The following is a 6,411-nucleotide window of genomic DNA, read 5'->3' on the forward strand; positions in this document are numbered from 1 at the left end:
CCGGGAAGATCCCACGTGCCGCGGAGCGGCTGGGCCCGTGAGCCATGGCCGCTGAGCCTGCGCGTCCGGAGCCTGTGCTCCGCAACGGGAGAGGCCACAACAGTGAGGCCCGCATACCGCAAAATAAAATAAAATAAAATAAAATAAAATAAAATATTACACACACGGTCACAACTGCATGTCCTGTTTTCAATAGAGTGCCAAAAGCCATGTGATCCAAAATAGCAGGTGATTTAAAAAATAACTCCAGATTTCCTTGGCACAGATCTGTAAGTCACTTCAGGCCGTAAGTTTTGACTTCCTGTTTAGGTTTTACAAAGACAATTATTAATTACAAAATTAGTTGACTTACCCCAAAGATGTTCCCTACTCTGAAGGAGAGAGATGAACCACGGGCTGTTTGGGTATCTGGAGAGGAATTTAGCATTAAAGAGTGGGTTAACAGCAGAGAACACGATCACTAAAAGAAGACTGTCTCCGCCTCCCCTTGTTGGAAGGGGGCCCTTCTAGGTCCTACTCACCTGTGGTCTGCTGTCTGCAGGCCTGTGTTCTGTCCTAGGCTATCGTCTCTTGCTGCTGTAGGCTTCTGTTCAAAATTTTCTCCCTACTCCAGTCTTCAATGTTGCTACCTGCACATTCTATGTCCATTCTGGATATTTTTACCTTCCATCTCTGTCAAATACTCATTAAATATTTCTCCTATTTTTAAAAAAATCACTCTTAAGTATATTTTTTAAAGATATCTGATCTCCAAGTAGAAACACTTTTGGCCAGTGGCAACAATTCTATTATGGGCCCAAAGCATCTTTCATATCGGTATCTTTCATTTATGTTCTTAAAAAGTGTCATTAGACACTGGAAACAGTGCCCAGGAAGAGGCTCCAGGGAATCAAGTTGAACTCAGTGGTAGATGTTGTTTGTACCCTGCTCAGATACCTCATCTTCCAGCTCTGTGTTGAATTGTGAGCTGTATTTATATGTGGAACAGGCACTTACGTTGATGAAACTTTAAAACACATTTAGTACTTCTGGTGATTGTACTTTATTAAGAAATATTCCTATTATTGACTACTTTTTATTACTTCCATCTTCTCCATCCCTTAGTGTTCTTACAATCATAGACAAATGACAAAATCTATAGCAAAAACAGCCATAGTAATTCTAAAAGTAACAACAGCAGTATTTCTTGGGCACTATCTCTGTGCCAAGCATTTTCCATGCATTATCTCATTGAAGAGTAAGTACACAGATAGAAATTTTCTCCTTTCCACGGACAAGAAAACAAATTCAGAGAACTTATGTAACCTGCGTAAGGTAACAGTGGGTGGTTGAGCAGGGATGCCCTTCCGTGGAGTCTGACGCAGAATTCCCATTCCTGTACATGTCTCAAAGTTGCTTAAAAAGTAATGTGGGGCTGGTGGAGGAGGGCATTTGTTCAGACACTGTACAAAACACATGGTGGTGGTAGGGTTATTCTGTTCACACACACAGAAAATGGTGCAATCTGTTAACTAGTAAATGTTTTATCTCTTTCAAAGAACGTGAGAACAATTCTTTCAGATCTAAAGAAGTGGTTCTCCAAGTGTGGCCTAGGGACTCCTGAGGATCTGAGACCCTCTCGAAGGGTCTGTGTGGTTAAAGTTATTTTTGTAACAATACTGTGAGGTAAAAACTGTTTTCATAATAATACTAGGATGCTCATTTTCTCACAATTGTGCTCATGGTGGAATTTCCCAGTGACTGCATGACATGGGATATGACAACAGATTGAATGCAGAAGCAGATATAAGAATGTAGCTGTCTTCTGTTAAGTCTAACGTTAAAGAGGTTAAAGATAGCAAAACAATGCCACTCTTCTAAAATTTTTTAATTGGAATTTTTCATAAAAATATTTTATTGATGTTAATATAGAATAGTTTTAATATTTTAAAAAATGAATTAAACACAACTTTAAAATTTTCTCAGTTTTAATTTCTAACATAGCAAGTATTGACAGACATAACCCATATAAACAAAGCTTTTGGAGGTCCTCAATAAATTTCAGGGAATCCCCTGGCAGTCCATTTGGTTAGGACTCTGCGTTTCCACGGCCGGGGGCCCAGGTTTGATCCCTGATTGGGGAACTAAGATCCCACATGACGCGCAGCGCGGCGAAAAAGAAGTTCAAATTCAGTTCTGAGACAAAGAGTTTGAAAATCTCTGTTCTGCGATCAGATACAGAACACCTAATTATGGAATCAATTATAGCATGGATTCCTCTTTCAGAATTGTTTGATGAGGCATGTCCTAAATGGAAATGAACTTGGATGATTTAGTGCTGCGGCTCTGAGAGTTTAGCTAAGGTTAATGACCATATCACTAAGTCACGAAACCTTGCTCCCTCACACACTTCCACTCCTACAGGAGACCCAAATGATGTATCCAGTAGTGAAATGTGCTGTCAGCAAGGCTATGAGAAACAGAAGTTTTCTTACAGTCCAAGAGGATGAATAACAAACTACCACAAAGCCTGTTGCCTCAAAAGTATAGACCAACATGACTTTTCAACTAAGACAACACACATTTTGAGTTTCATCAACTACTTTCACACAAGAAACACTGTCATTACTGCTACAAGACCATATGCCCTTTTACCACCTTCAAAACTTTGGAGATCTATTGTTAAAGGTGTGTCTATTTAAGAGGCAGACAGAGGGCTTTGCATCTTTCTGTGAATCAAGTTCTCATGCATTTTTTTCACGTCCACTCCTTTCTTCCTCTTCTGAACCCCATGACTTCTCCCCAGAAGTCTTTGGTCTTTATTCTTGTTTTAAAAAGCACAACAAATAACATGAAACACAGAGAACAAAGGAGACAATTTAGTACTGAGAGAACCACTTGTTGTAATCATTACACCATAAAGTAATTCAAACCTTCAACTCAAGATGGGTTTTCAATTGGTGTTAATGCTTCCACTGCAATGAGTTGGGAGAGCTATTCAAACTCTAGTGACATCTGACAATAACTGCACTATGTGAGAGTTATTCTTTAGTCATCAGAAATACAACAGCCCAGCAGTATCCAAGTAAGTGAAAAGACCTCTAAGACATATACATAGTACTATATATAAAACAAACAGATTAATTAATAAAGACCTACTGTATAGCACAGGGCACTCTGCTCAATACTCTGTAATGGCCTATATGGGAGAAGAATCTTAAAAAGAGTGGATATATGTGTATGTATAACTGATTCACTTTGCTGTACAGCAGAAACTAACACAACATTGTGAATCAACTATACTCCAATAAAAATTAAAAAAAAAAAAGAACTAATCTACTGTGTTCATCCTTCAGACCCATACCTACTGAAGTGCTAGCTGCACTTCAGGGTCTGAACAAGAGGAGACGTTTCCTGCCTTTGAGGAACCCAAATGGCCAGGGCAGAGGCCACCTTCCCAGCTGATTATAACACAGTATGTTAAGTGCCATAAAGGCCGATGAAAGTTGGGCTCTGAGAAGAGGGTGGGGAGCCATGATGGACGAGTAGGATTTAGCTGTACTCGTGGGGTTGGGGGAGGGAATTAAGGCAGAGGGCCCTGTGTTGGCCAGCAAAGTGACCACTTGTGTGAGCAGTGGTGTGGTCACACCCTGAAGGGTGTGCTCGCGTGTGTATGCACGCAGAGCCCAGGAGAGGCAGGAAAGGCATGCGCATCACAAGGAAGAATACCGGGGGTAAAATGCATCTGTGTTGAAAGTTCTCCAGAGAGATAAATCGCTTGAGCAGAGGACCTGATCCGGCATCTCATCTGTAAGACAATTCCCCACCCAAGGACATCAAGAATCTCACCACAGCAAGGTTCCAGCAACCAACTTAAAAATACTGCTGTTGTAGCTTCACCTATTAAGAATTTATACCACATGGGTCATTCAATGAAGGGAAAAAAGCATATTAAAAATGTTATATTAAGCTTAAAATTATTTACAATCTGAAACACATTTTTAATTACAATATGCCTGCAAAGTAACATATGATCAAAATGTAATCTATAAAAATCACATTACATAATCAGATACTAGCTTCTGAAAGTTAGTTCTCAAGATACAAATCCTAGGTAACTAAGGGAAAGACAATTTTAGAAATAGAAATGTGTTTCTATTTGAGGAATACTTCTATTTGAGATTGGACTACTTTTTGAGACACTGTAACAATCTAGTTATAGGCATCAAGTCATCCAATTTTACTAAAATTGGCTAATCTAGACTTTGTGTCCGAGTATCTGTGCATGCAAGTGTGTGAGTACTGTAAACTATTACTTAAAATCATACAATTCTTCAACTTCCACAGAGAATTCTTGCAAAACTATTTTAATAATTTAACTGCATATTTTAAAAGAAAGTTCACCCTTTTCTTTTTTGGAATATGGAATTTCAGTGTATTTGGCAGAGTCCCAAGTTTAATGACAGCTGATTAAAATTGTTCTTTTTATCCTTGTCTTTACTTTATTGGAAAATAATCAAAACTATGTTGGCACAGACCGCATTTCTCATCCTAAATGTTTTAGCATTTGCAATATTTTGTATATGATATGTGTGTCATCTGAAACAGACTTTTTCTCCTAAGAAATAATCAAAGAGAGAAAGATTATGTTTGCATTTTCTTTGTTCAAGGTGTTTATTGCATCTCAGAGGGCATACATGCACTGGGTTTTTAAACTGAAATACAAAGAAAAGCCGTTTTGAAATTGGTTTTAGGTAATTTTTCCCCATTACAGTGTATGTTATCCCCACAGTAAATTCAGATACAACCACTTTTAAATGGTACCATACATCTATTGAATAATTTGAAAAAAAGGCAAACACCTTTCCAACCCAATATGCTTTAACGAAAAACTGCCAAGCCACTAGCAACACTGATCAACAGTGACCTCATTTATGCATCGAAATCTTAAGCCAAGCCATCAGCACAGACAATATGACAACAACTTAAAAATTAAAGAATACAATATGTACAGTAAAGGATACAATTCTCTGATTTAGTTTAAATTCTAATCACAATGGTACAACAAAACCTACTTTGAGCTCAACTGAGGGATGGAAGAACACTATGCTACAGAACACATAAAGAAATACTAAATTAACAGATGTACATAAAACCCACAAGAAAATAAAAATATTTGCAGTAATCTTTAAATTACAGTTATACCTTGGGGTGCCTTTATAATCACTTGAATAGCACATTTCTAATTGCATTTTCACAGACATGACGGAAATGGACCCTTCACTTTTCAGTGCATTGAATCAAAAATGAACAAGTAGGTCAATTTAGATGCAAAACCTGTCAAATATAATTTAAAAATATATTTTAATATAGCAGTGATTGAATATGGAATTCTTCCCACATGAATTTCATTCTTGATAAGGTAGCTTCGAGGAGAAATATTTGCTATGGACATTAACCTTTACATTTTTTTAAAATAAAAGTTCTTAACATATACAGTGCCACAAAAATAAACATTTCCCACAACAGCTGAAGTTCCTGTGATTGGAAAAGTGTACTCCACACCGAAAAAAGTTCTGTATATTTAAGAGTGTTTTCCTTACTATCTGATATCATCACACTATGTTTGTAACGTACATACAGAAGAAAAGAGAATTTATGGGGAGAGTTTAGATTTGTCCAACAGTTATATATACATTGAAACCTTCAAAAACACAGACACGTCTTTCCAAATGGCTCACCACACAACAGCTGCATCATCCATCCATGGGTGAGGTCCAGAAAAGCACTAAAGGCATTAGAAACATCCATTCGTTGTTTACATCGTACAACACACGAAGAACCCATATACACTACAATTTTGAGAGTAGGGATAACAGCTAAGGTAGTACACATTCCTAATGTTCACTTTCACAGCTGTGCTACACATTTTGGAAGAGAAGTTACGTATAAGCATTGGGATTGGTACTGGTGGCTCGCTTTGAAACTCTGAGCATCAGTCTTATTTGAAGTGTCCAAACTCATTATTTTTTTTCCTATTCAGTCACAAAAATTGCAGCTGTAAAGATAAAAAGCACTCGAATTAGAAAATAATACTACGTACTCCTCAAAGATTTTACCTTCCTTGCAATTTTACTTCGCCGTTACAATGAAAATCTTTACACCAAAGGTTTTCGTATTACCAAAGTCACATTTATGTACTTTTCACAATTCTTTAAAACAAGCTTAAAATTTCATCCAGGGGAAAAAAACCTTTCAATGTACAGCTTCATTTTTAGATAAGAAAATTCTATCGGCAAGATTTTGAAATTTGGATACTTAGAAAACTTAGAAAGACATTCAGTACCAATTAAGAACAGCTAACCTTAAAAAAAGGGCAGTGAAAAAAGGGGGAAGGGCAGGGACTCCCTTTTTTTTTTTTTTTTTTTTTTT

General features: G+C 37.3%; 1 protein-coding gene across 4 annotated transcripts in view; it reads right to left on the reverse strand.

Moving 5' to 3' along the window:
* Positions 1-4,634: 4,634 nt before the first annotated feature.
* SNAP91 (synaptosome associated protein 91) overlaps positions 4,635-6,411 on the reverse strand; it is a 162,944-nt gene continuing 161,167 nt past the window's right edge. For 3 of the 4 annotated variants that reach the window (XM_007445889.1, XM_007445888.1, XM_007445891.1), the window contains one exon: positions 4,636-6,037. The gene's annotated coding sequence lies outside the window, so the exon portion shown is untranslated. Of the gene's footprint in view, positions 6,038-6,411 lie in introns of all 4 variants that reach the window. The other variant, XM_007445890.1, reaches the window with a different exon arrangement.

This window comes from Lipotes vexillifer, unplaced genomic scaffold (genome assembly GCF_000442215.2).
Source record: "Lipotes vexillifer unplaced genomic scaffold, Lipotes_vexillifer_v1.1 scaffold413, whole genome shotgun sequence".
NCBI lineage: Eukaryota > Metazoa > Chordata > Mammalia > Artiodactyla > Lipotidae > Lipotes > Lipotes vexillifer.